Here is a 13,036-nt window from a genome sequence, read left to right as displayed (position 1 = left end):
ACTATATATTCTCTATTTATTTATATTTTTTCTACAAGTATTCTAGGCCTTGCATAGATCAACTGTAGTCGAACTTGTCTCCTGTCTGATGCTAACAATGACCCCTTGCTCTGGTTTGCCACTGGGGTTTAAAACCCCTCTCTCAAGTTCACACAACTGTCCCTTCAGGGGCTTTGCGTTTTTTCTCAGTCTGAGCTCTTTTAGACAAATGTCAGTTTTTTTGCCATTAGCCTTGTGAGAATTCCTGAAAATAAATAAACAGCTTGGAGAAGGAGAGCCACTCTGGGAGTGGAGAATATGAGTCAGTGCCATGGTTGGTGGGGGGAGAAATGAACTTTTAGCTTATGTTGTGGGTCTCTTACTTTGAGACTTGACGCTGGGAGTGGTCTTGGAGTCCTGCTTCCTGACATCTACCCCCAGACTGAAGTCTGTGCCAGGAAAGGGGTGATAAACCGGAGTTTATGGGGACCATTTATGATATATTGACATGTTGAGGTGATCTTTATAACGATTTTAAGCTTATTGATTTTTAGGAAGGATTGAAGCATTTTATATCTGTTGCATCAAGAGAAACCCAGGCCTCCTGTAAAATGGATCTAACTCCACTGCCTCCTATTTCCCATTACAATCCATGAAGGATTTATTATTCCTGCTACTTACTGAGTGACGTCGGGTGAGTCACTGTCTGAGCTTCAGCTTCCTATCCATAAAATGGGAATAGCAATGCAATGGGATTGTTGTGAAGATTGAAATAAAACAAACAGTGTTATATGGAAGAGTGTTTTAAGCTATAAAATGCTATAAAAAACTAGGAATTTGTGTTCTTTGGCTCCTGAAGTCCAAACATTCTGTCTTATGCTACTGAGGTTTATCTTCCACCTCTAGCAGATTTATGTTCACAGAGCAAAAGTCGTGAACATTTATGAAAATGTTTTTTGTTTTTTTTTTTCCCTCAACTGTGGGGAGATGTTGGCCAAAGTGTAGGAAGTTTCAGTTAGACTGCAGATCTATTTTACAGCATAGTGACTATAGTTAATAATCATGTATTGTACAATTGAAAATTGCTAGGAGAGTGGATTTAAAATGTTTTCATCATAAAAACGGTTAAGTACATGAGGTGATGGAGATGTTAATTCAATTGATAAATCATTCCACATTGTATACATACATCAAAACATCAAGTTGTATACCATAAATATATCCAAGTTTTTATTTGTTAATTAAAAATAAAAAATAGTAAGAATACAATTAAAAGAAGAGTTTTGCTATTTTTAAAAACTGTATACATGTAATTTAAAAAGATGGGTAGTATTAGTGTTAATTTTAGTTCTTTCCCTGGAATAGTATAAACTTGAGCAGGTTGTTATCCAGATTTGCCTCTTCACTCTTACTAGACTATGATGTCCTCAAGGGCAGCAATTATCTTTTCATTCCCCAAGTTCAGCACAGTGTGTCTATGAGTGGATTGTCAGTAAATGTTCATTAAAAAAAATGTACAAACTGCAACTTCTCCATCTTTAAAGAATGAGAGTGGGGGCTGGGCGCAGTGGCTCACACCTGTAATCCTAGCACTTTGGGAGGCTGAGGCGGGTGGATCATGAGGTCAGGAGTTCAAGACCAGCCTGGCCAACGTGGTGAAACCCTGTCTCTACTAAAAAATACAAAAATTAGCTGGGAGTGGTGGTGTGCGCCTGTAGTCCCATCTACTTGGGAGACTGAGGCAGGAGAATCGCTTGAACCCAGGAGGCAGAGATTGCCGCGAGCTGAGATCACGCCACTGCACTCCAGCCTGGCAACAGAGCGAGACTCAGTTTAAAAAAAAAAAAAAAAAAAAAGGAAAGAGAGTGGGACTCTATCAGTTTTCTTCTAAGCAAGGCGTGTGACTCATCGGCCGGTTGTGAAGGTGCTAGAGTAAAAAATTAAAGTCGACTACACATAGCAAGGTAGGGATTGCTTTGTGAAACCTGTTTCAGCTGTGTGTGTATGCGTGTATGTTTGCGTGTAGTGTATACAAGTGGCAGAATAGATTTCTTACTGTTCATTGCGGCCAAAAATGTGTGAAAAACAGTGGACTGGTCCTTCTATCCCTAATGTTACATTACAGCTACTACCACCATCATAATATTTTATTTTATTTATTTATTTATTTATTTATTTTTGAGACGGATTCTCGCTCTGTCGCCCAGGCTGGAGTGCAGTGGCACAATCTCAACTCACTGCAAGCTCAGCCTCCTGGGTTCACACCATTCTCCTGCCTCAGCCTCCCGAGTAGGTGGGACTACAGGCATCCACCACCACGCCCTGCTAATTTTTGTATTTTTAGTAGAGACAGGGTTTCACCATGTTAGCCAGGATGGTCTTGATTTCCTGACCTCGGGATCCACCCGCCTCGGCCTCCCAAAGTGCTGGGATTACAGGCGTGAGCCACTGCATCCAGCCTATAATATTTTATATTTGATTGCTACTTTACATTTTACAAGTACTGTTTATCTGTTTATACCCCCCCTCATATAGTCCTCCGTTACAACCTAGGATGGGGAGGAATATGTTATTACTCTTTCCATTCTTCTTGTGGTAGAGGAAAGACTTGTATCCACAACTCCCCCTTCTAGGATGGACTGTCTTTGTTTGGAAACATTGAAGTAAGTCCTGGGAAGGTTGGCTGAGGAAGACATGCTCTGAGGACAAATGGAACAGGTTACTGTCTTCTCCAGGTGAAAAGTGTTGTGGGAGGCAGGTGCCTAGGTGTGGAGAGAGGCCACTGAGGCTGCATGGAGGAGGGGAAAAGCTGAGAGAGATAACCCTTAAAGTAACCCTTGGAGAGTACGGGTTCTTTAGTGGAATGTTTGCATGATCTGACCTCCTTCCCAGGGCTCTACCAGTCTTTGGATAAGATCTTTGCAAAGCCATGAACTTCCAGCTGTGACTGAATTTCTTGTGGAGTCTGGCACAGAAGTCGATGTCTTCATCAAGTTTTTGCCAAAGTCAAAGCAGAAACAGCATGTATGGATGAAGAGACAGTGAGCATCTGGGTTATATAAAGATGAAGACACTGAGGGTCAGGGAGGCTTTCTGACAGAAGCTAAGTATTGACTACAGGCGCTTAGTATGCTTGGAACTAGATGACATGGAAGGATTAGTTCAATTTTGTTTCTTTTTAACTGGTATGGCTCTATCTCTCTTGGTCATGACAGTGTTTTCTTGAGATTCTGTTGTGGTATCAGCTATGGATGGGTACATGAGTGGGGTAAAAATGATTCACACATGAGTGGGCAAAAGGTCAACAAGAAAGCCACAGCCTGCCTCAGGCAGGGAACAAACATGTCTTTATCTCTCTTTTTTTCGGTACTGGAAATAATACAGAATTGTTGATGTACGTACAGTTGGGTGGAATTTTCTGCTAGTGCTGAAAACCAGGCAATCCATATTATGCCTCCTACTACTGCACCACAGAGATGAATAGTGAGACGTCGCCCTCAAGTTACAGATAACCACAGCAGGCATCTTTGCAGAGTGTCTACTGGAGGATGGAGGGTGTCCCTGAGTTTTATCCTTGTAAGGAGCTATGCTATAGCTATTATATTAGGAAAGCAACAGTAAGTACCATAAAAACACATCTTAAAAAACCCAAAACAAACAAACAAACAAAAAAACTATGCAATTTCAGACAAAGAGATAAAATTCTCATCAATTAGGCACTTGAGTCCCAGGGTCTGTTTCTACATCAAATGTCTGTTCCTATGCAGACTGGGTTAAAAACAGATTATCATGGGACATTGAGAGGACTTGAGACTGTAGTATTAGGGCAGCAAAAAGGTGCAGGCACTGAACAGGCTCTGATCAGAGAGGCAGGGCTAATGTCAAACCTCCTCTGTCCTGCAATGATTCCCAAATTGCTGTAGTGGTGGGGGGTAAGTGTTGTAACTTCCAGGAAGACTTTATCAAGTGACTTCTGCTTCCCCAATCCTGAGAGATTCTAGTGAATTTCCCCCCTGTGTCATCCCTCTCCCTACCTTCTTTTCCCTTATCTCAACTAGCTGAAAATTACTACATGCAAAGGATTATTACTCATGGGCATGTGTTTTGTTTTTAACAGCATGGTGGCATGAAAAAGTCCAAGAACTCATGCATTTTTGTAGTGTAGACATTGTTTTATATCACATGTGTAGAGACCTGTATAGAGTTCTGTTTTCCATGGATTTATTTACTCTTTTTTTTTTTTGAGACGGAGTCTCGCTCTGTCAGCCAGGCTAGAGTGCAGTGGCGTCATCTCGGCTCACTGCAACTCTGCCTCCTGGATTCACATCATTCTCCTGCCTCAGCCTCCCAAGTAGCTGGGACTACAGGCACCCGTCACCACGCCCGGCTAATTTTTTTGTATTTTCAGTAGAGACGGGGTTTCACCATGTTAGCCAGGCTGGTCTCGATCTCCTGACCTCGTGATCCACCTGCCTCGGCCTCCCAAAGTGCTGGGATTACAAGCGTGAGCCACCGCGCCTGGCCTGGATTTATTTACTCTTAGCAACTCCTATCAGGTAGAAAGATCTTCACTGACTGCTGGAGTTGTTTGTTGTGTCCAGAGTGGGCAAACCAGGTAAGCAGCTTCTGCCCCTGAGAGAATCACAGCTGAGCAAGGCCAACTCTTGTTGAGGTGCTCTACAGTTTACAAAAACATCTTTGTAAACCCCCAAATGCTGTTCAAATGTAATTGGAAATTATTTCTGCCTGGCCCCAACCGTCTTCTACACTCAATCAGTCACTGCATGCACAGTGGTCTCTTTATGAAATTCCCCATCCGGCATTTATGAGTATGTAACTTGATACAGCTTTTTGGTGCCTTCTTTGTCTGTAAGTAAATAGCTCAGGGGGAATTTACAAGCCTTTCCCCATGCCCCAAGAACAGTCATCACCAACCTGTGAGTCTTGGATTGGGGCTTATCCCATGCATTCATGTCTTTTATTTCTGAACCTCACAGAATCCTTGTGGTAGGATAATGCCTATTTTATAAGTAAGGAGGTAGGATAATGCCCATTTTATAGGTTAAGAAACACAGGTTGTAAGAGGCCAAGCTACTTGTTCAAGGGCTTTAAGTTGAGGTCCATTGACCTCCAGCATGCCCCAGAGAGTCATTAGACTGTCAAGCTATGAGGTCAGGAATAAGATCTGTCTTGCTGATTGTTGCAACTTCAGAATGTAGTGTGGAGCAGTGCTCAGTAATGCCTGCAGAATGAATGAATGAGGGAATGAACGAATGACTGAGTGAGGATCAGCTGCAGTGTTCAAATCCCTCGGCACCTAGCCTGGTATCTGTCAGGCAGTAATGCTCAGTGGGTATTTGCTGCAAGGATGGGTGAATAAAGAAATGTGTGGGTGCCTCTCTGAGGGTCTGACATGGGGGCTGGAAGTTCTGTGCTTGCTTCTCTGCACTCACCTCTAGGTTTTGCAGCTAAGGATATGTCTTTGGCTCATTGTTGACTCTTTCTGATAGTCTAGTAGAAGGCTCACCTGTGGTGCCTGGGAGCCTCGCTGGGCTCAGCACACACAGTGGGGCAGCAGGAACACACACCTGTCAGAAACATCTTTCCTCTGCAGAAAGCAGAGCTGGAATGTGACTTGAGCCTCCCAGAAATACATTCTCCCCACCTCCATCTCCTGGGGCTATATGTGGGAATCTTCTACCCCATAGGCCAGCAATAAAAAAATCAACTTTCCCTCTTAGAGAAGGGGCATCTCTGGGAGCTCCAGTCCTGAGGCCTGGGTCTTATTTATTGCCAGCCTGCTTCAGAGCTTCCAAATCCCAGGGAGGCCTCACTGCTCTGCTCCAAATCTTCAAAGGACTGTTGATATTTGATCTCCTGTCCCAATTAATCAGCTGCTCCATGCATTCACAATGTCATCCCTGTTTGCAACTGCATGGTTGGAATGCTTTTCCTTGATGTGGCTTTGCCACTTCTATGCTGAAGGAATGAGAAAAAGATACACTCTTCTTTTGTCCTGCCTGTTCTTCCTGTGTCTGGAAAACGCAGAGTGCTTTTGGATCTACTCCCACTGCCTAGGGTTCAGCCTTACTTTCCCACTTTCTGGCCAGTTGATGACTCAGTTTCTTTGACCATAAAATGAGGACCCCAAGACTTGTCCTGCCCATCATGCTAAATATTGGTTTTCTTTTGAATTACTTTTGCTTCCAGGACATGTCTAAAAGTGGCTTGTTTCAATAAACTTTTCTTGTCATTTCCCATTTTCTCCTTAAAGGATTAAGGCGCAAATCGTTGAAGCTAACCAAGGATTGATGGATACAGTAATTACTCGGTGCCAAACTTTCTAAGAAGCTACCCCCAAAAGGTCTTTGCTCATTCTTTGAGTCTCTAAGGGGGAATGAGAGGCAGTTAACATCATTCACACCTACTATGTGTGGAACATATTAGCCTGTTTGTGCATGAGCTCTTACATAACCTCCAGGGCAGTTCCTTGGATAGCATAATTATCCTGTTGTGTTGCTGAAAACACTAATGCTCCATGAAACCAGTATGTTTTTGAAGCTCATGCTATGAGTATGTGTGGAAGTAAGGGATGCACCCACATCTCCTTAACCTCAAAGGTACAACTGTCATCTCTGCCTTATCCATCTTTCCAGAAAGAAATGAATAATAGACTACATGTATGAACTAGTATCATCGATGCCATCAGGCCTTGTGCCCAAGGGGATCTACATACAATCTTTTGAAACAGGATTAAGTTACATGATTTATCATGTTGTCCAAAAGGAAGAGTTTCTGTACATTTTGAAAGGAGAAGGTGCTGAGTGTGTGCCCATGTGTAAGCTCATGAGTTGTGGCATTAATATTAATATAAAATAATACATAATTACCAGAAATAAATATTAATTAAAATTTTAAAAATAATAATATTAATGAACGCCTACTATGAGCCTGTGATAAGTATCTCATTTAATCCTCTCAATAATCTTCCCAGATCAGTATGCCATTTTATGATATTTTCAATTTTAGCATGACAATTTTCAAACATATGGAAAACTCGAAATAGCATAATAAGCACCTATGTTTTCCTCATCTAGATTAGCAGTAATGCTCAATTTTCTACATTCATTTTTTTCCCCTGCTAAATTATTTTGAAGTATAGTTGTTGTGAGATTTCATTCCTAAATATTCCAATATGTATTTCTAAGGGGTAAGGGATTTTCCAATATAATTTTAGGACTATTATGACTCTTAAGAGAAAGTTCCCCATATTAAGATGAGAAAATGTTTAGAAATGCATTGAGCTCCAGCCAAGTAGACTATCTTGGGGCCCTGGAGCATGGCCCATTATTTCCTCATCATGCTATGTGCTGAGTTAAAGAACTTCAGTTTTGGAGGGTGAATTCCTGAAGTGCCAAGTTAGGAGGGACTGGGGATAGTGGTTAGAGAGAGTATGACCTGACTTCAACCTCTAGGTTACACCTGTATTTGATGCTTTGCATTTTTCATCCCTGCATTAGTCTGTTCTCATGCTGCTGATAAAGACATACCTGAGACTGGGTAATTTATAAAGAAAAAGAGATTTAATGAACTCACAGTTCCACATGACTGGGGAGGCCTCACAATCATGGCAGAATGTGAAAAGCACATCTTACATGGCAGCAGACAAGAGAGAGAATGAGATCCAAGTGAAAAGGGTTTCCCCTTATAAAACCATCTGATCTCGTGAGACTTATTTCACTACCATGAGAACAGTATGGGGGAAATCACACCCATGATTCAATTATCTCCCACCAGGTCACTCCTACAACACGTGGGAATTATGGTAGCTACAATGCAAGTTGAGATTTGTGTGGAGACACAGCCAAACCATATCAATCCCCTTTCACACACATTATGCCACTCAAAGTGCAGATAATTTTTAGGCCCTCTGCTCCAATGAGAATCTGGGCAGCATAGCTAGATGTGGCCTACTTCAAACTTAAAAATCTTTCCTTAAGAATACTGTTTATCTTTAAAAATGTATAATTCCTGCTTCATAATCTCTCCATGTGTGTTTTTAATATGCACTCACGAATTTATTTGCTCATTTGTGCAACAAATATATATATATATTTGTATTTTTAGTAGAAACGGGTTTTCACCATGTTAGCCATGCTGGTCTCAAAATCCAGACCTCAGGTGATCTGGTCTCGGCCTCCCAAAGTGCTGGGATTACAGGCATGAGCCACTGTGCCCGGCCAAAGAATATTTTTTTGAGGACAAACTATGCCCAAGCACAGATACATATTCGTGAACAAGTCAGACTTAAGTGATGGGGTATTTTTGTTTTGAGGCTGCCGATCTCAAGAAGCAGGAGGTGTCCAAGGGCATTGACCAATGCACCTGTCTGGTGAGGCACTGTACTTGTTAGTTAACTGCTGGTGGCTCTTCATCTAGTTGGCAGAGAATTCAATTCATTAGTTATTCACACAGCTACTGTGTATTGGACTTAATAGTGAGACTTTGAGATGAATGAAGTTGGTTCCTGGGCTCTGGAGAAGGCAGATGTGTAGCAAACTAATTATACCATAATGTTATAGGGCTGTTTGGTGCTCACAACCTCCAGTCTTGTGTTTCATAGGATCTACTATAATTCATTAATTCATTCACTTAACATTTATTTATTGAGAACCTCCATTATACGTGCTGGAGATAATGAGCAAAGTAGACTGAGTCCCTATCCTTGTGATGCTTACGTTCTGACATGGAATCATATGAATCCCTTTCACAAAACTGTGTTTGCTAAGTGGCTTATAGTTTCACAATGCTTACATACTTATCTAATTTTCATACAGTATTCCATGGGCTAGGCAAGGTAAGTCTTCCTGTCCCAATTTTACAAGAGAGGAAATTGAAGTTCCAAGAAATTAAAAGGCTGTGGATAAAGCAACAGACTCAGAATTTCAAGTAATGCTCTTTTTTTCTCCATCACATGAATACACATACTGAAATACCTGGGCCATGTGTTGCCCTAGGCTCTGTCCTGGGGATACAAAGAGGACCGATCCTGAATATATAAATTTAGTCCCAACTATTCTGAGATTCAGTCTCATAATAAAGCCAACAGAGAACATTTAAGTCTCTTCCTCTCTCCTTTCCTCTATTCATTCCTTCCCTATTTTCCTCTTCAGCACCACAATTCAACCACTTGGTCAAACCCACATTCTAGGGTTAGCCTTAGTTTCTCTTTTATCACATTTACCTCCCAGATCTTGTCAACTCAGCTTCCTAAATAATTTCTGAATGTATCCAGTTCTCTCCATTGCCACTGTGACCTTCATAGTCTAATCACCATTTTCTCCCATTTGGACCTCTGTACTACCCTCCAAGAGATGTGCTGGTACTGTCCTTGCCTTCCAAAATGCATACTTAGTGAACGTTGAGAAAACAAGTCATTGTGCTTCTCCGTTTAATATCGTATAAATAACTCAATTCCTCTTAGAACAAAATCCCACGTCTTTCCTATGCCTTACAAGGTACTGCATAAGCTGATTTCTTCCTTCCTTACATGCATCCTCTATTATCCCCTTCTCTCCCTGAGATTCCAGCTACACTTTCATGCACCCACACTGGTGCTCTTTCTGACCCATGAGAACTCCAAGCTGATTTCCATTTTAGGCCCTTTGAATGAGCTGTTCCCTCTGCCTGGGTTGCTCTTTCCCTTGATTTTTACCTGGGCCAGAACCCTCTTATCACCTGATTTCCAGATTTAATGTCACTTCCTTAGAACGGCCTTCTTTGACCACCCTATCTAAAGTAGACTCCAGTACTTTATCATGCCACTCTATTTTAATGTTCTGCAGTGTACCTATCGCTATCTCATATTCCGTCTTGTCTACTGGCTTGCATACCTATTGCCTGTATTCCCTAATGGAACATAAGCTTCAGGAGAGTGAGAACATTGCCCATGTTCTTTAATCTCTGTATCCTCAATGCCCAGAACAATAGTAAGTGCCCAAAAAATATTTTTTGATGGAATGAAATAAAGAAGTCAGGACTGTTGCTCTCCAACTTCAAATAAACTTTACCAGCTCATTGCTTAAAGCATTTGGTTGTAGAATCTGACCAGGTCAGAGCCCATGTGCATAACTCTTTGGGACTGGTAAAGGAGCAGTCTGAGAGGTGAAAGCACTAATTCTCCGTTATGAACCTAGTGAGTGTTCTATTGGTAAATCTTGTCACTGGCTCTTAGGTAATAAATATTCAATGAGGAGCCACTTCAGGTTCAGTGGTTGCAAGTTTGCTATCTTAAACTCAGGTAATAACTCTGACATGAAATGTAACCACTTTGTGGTAGAGCTGAGAAAGTGATACTCAGGGACATGAGTTAACCTGCTCACAGTTACATGTCTAGTGAGAGCCAGAGCTGGGATTCGAACCCAGGGCCATCCTACTTGAGTCATCATCTTGCTCTACTGCCCTGAAAGCCAAAAACACACTTGACAGCAGGTCTTTTCAAGTTGAAGAAAAAAATATACAGGTGACCAGGAAAGCCAGGACACATCGGAGTGGTTGGTATTGAGACCTGTAGTGTGAGCAGAGGAATCATCTCGGACAACCCTTCATTTGAGTGTTGTTTCTATTTTAAAAGAGCAATTCCCCTACAGCGTTTGGAAGGGCCTTCCTTAGAGAGGGCCCAATTACAGGGGCGCCACATTCAAAATGCAAGAATGCCTGATTTGTGCTTTTTTAAACAGTAAAAAGAGCTCTGAAACATATTAAATTTTTATGAGGTGTGTTGCTGACTAAAAATTTTTTTGAGCAAATAATCATACAAAAAGAGTAGACCACATACTTAAAATTAAAACCTCCAAACAAGAAAAATATTTATTAAATAAACTTACACCAAGCCACAGTGACCTTTTGAATAGGCTTTCTTCCTGAAATATTGAGCCAATTCAATTTTTGGAATAATTTTAGTCAACAAGTTGATGGGTCATTATTAGAGAATGACAACGTGGGAGGTGTCACCTATTGTCGAGTGGGAGAATCCTGGCCTCAGAGTGAGAAGATCTGGTGAATCTAATCCTGTCATTAACTGTGTGACCTTGGGAAGCTGGATAACCCCTTTAGACTACAGTTTCTCCGTCTTTAAAATGGAGATATTAGTATATCACCTTGCTGCCTCTTAAGGTGATTATGAAAATCAAATGACTAATGGATGCAAAAGCACATTGAGAGGCATAAAATACTTATTTATGATATTAACAGAACTAGCTAATTATTTTAGCAATACTAATAAGTGGATTTATTTGCAATGCCCAAGAGATGGAGGCTTTTATTCTTAGAAATTATTTCAATTTCCAAGAACTTTCAAGGCTTTCATCCTAGGACACATCATATTTGTTATTTGGTCCCTGCCGCAAATCTTATCTATTTCCTTGGGCATGGCTATTTGCCAGACTTCTAAAAATTCTTGCCTCCAGCTTTTTTTTCCCTCCAGGCCATCCTGTTATCTCCATGTTATCTGCCAGCTCAAACATATTCCATGATTCCCTATTGGCCATCAAAAGCCTACTTACTATATGAACTTCCAATTTGATCACCTCAGTTCTCCATCATTCAGTCCAACTTGGCTCCAGCTAGATGGACTTATTCTTTAACTTCTGTGTATACATTATATTTTTCCATTGCTCTAGCCTGAATATTTGTGTTCCTTCAAATTCATATGTGAATCCTAACTCCTGAGCTTACGGTATTAGAAGGTGGGAACTTTGGAAGATGATTAGGTCATGATGAAAGAGCCATCATAAATGGGATAAGTGCTCTTTTAAAATGTACTCCAGAGAGCTGCCTCACCTCTTCTACCACGTGAGGACATGGCTAAATGGTGTCATCTGTAAAGCAGAAAGGAGGCCCTTGCAGACATTGAATCTTACTGTGCCTTGTTCTTGGACTTCCCAGCCTCCTGAAATGTAAGCAATACATTTCTGCTCTTTATAAGCCATCCTATCTAGGACATTTTGTTATAGAAGCTCAAATCTTTATATCTGCTGCTCCTCTTCCTGGGAATACTCTCCTTTCTCCCAAATGTCTATCTCAGGCTTAGCCTGAGGCTGCATCTTTCCTGCTATTCTTCCATTTTTTCAATTATTTCATGACTTTGGTCACCTCTTGTTTGATGCATTCTTTCATTTATCTATTGAGAGCCTGGACAATCAGGCTTTTCTTCAAAGTTTTCCCAAATTAATTTTAGTGGCAGTGCTTTTCAAGTCCTTGACACAGCTCACAGTAAGTAATATATTTTACATTAAGGCTCAGTACACACACACACACACACACACACACACACACACACCACACTTAAAGTAAAAAAAAAAAATCAAGAAGCATAATGATCATTATGTATAACAGACCCTGGTGTTTTATTCTATTCTTGTCCCTCATTTGAAAAATCTATTTGCAACCTACTACATTGATTTTACAACTCACCAATGGATTGCAACCTGTGGTTTAAAAAACACTAATTGACAGTATTAACTTTATGAATAGAATTATTTAAAGGCCTGGCTCTTGATATTCAAACCTAAGCTATTGGAGTTAAAATAGAAGTTTTCTCTCAAGATTTGGTCTTGCATTTGAAAGTCTTGGCTTTATAGGCCATTTTCTATATTATGAGTTAATAACAACTTATTTAGAAATTCCATTCATGACTTTGATTATCTCCTGGGGCAATGGATGCCACTGATCCAGGAAAGCAAAGCCTCAGTTATTTTGTCAGAGTTTCTTTTTGTCACATATTCATTGCTGGTGGTGGAATTTGAAAAGGCTCAACAAATAGCATTTTTCTTCCCTGACCGAGTTACACCAATTTGAGATGCAGAGGCAGGAATCAGGTGGAAAGGGGTCAAATATCATCTTTATTCTTGGCCAAGCTGTTGGAATACATGGCTTGGGTGCTAGAACCCAGTGAGCTTGCTTAAATGCCCACTGTGAATGAAATTACTCTTGCAGGCATAAGGAGCACTAGGGAGCCACAGCCTCACTCATCCCCAAAACCAGGTTTCTTGCTTCA

General features: G+C 41.0%; 1 long non-coding RNA gene across 1 annotated transcript in view; it reads left to right on the top strand.

The window, feature by feature from the left end:
* Nucleotides 1-533: 533 nt before the first annotated feature.
* LOC104005986 (uncharacterized) overlaps nt 534-13,036 on the top strand; it is a 64,024-nt gene continuing 51,521 nt past the window's right edge. Inside the window, exon 1 of the long non-coding RNA XR_008547441.2 lies at nt 534-673. This is a non-coding gene — a long non-coding RNA (uncharacterized LOC104005986). The remainder of the gene's footprint in view (nt 674-13,036) is intronic.

Source organism: Pan troglodytes, chromosome 3 (assembly GCF_028858775.2).
Source record: "Pan troglodytes isolate AG18354 chromosome 3, NHGRI_mPanTro3-v2.0_pri, whole genome shotgun sequence".
Taxonomy (NCBI): Eukaryota; Metazoa; Chordata; class Mammalia; order Primates; family Hominidae; genus Pan; species Pan troglodytes.
The sequence above is the reverse complement of the archived record's forward strand: the minus strand, read 5'-3'. Positions and strand labels throughout refer to the sequence as shown.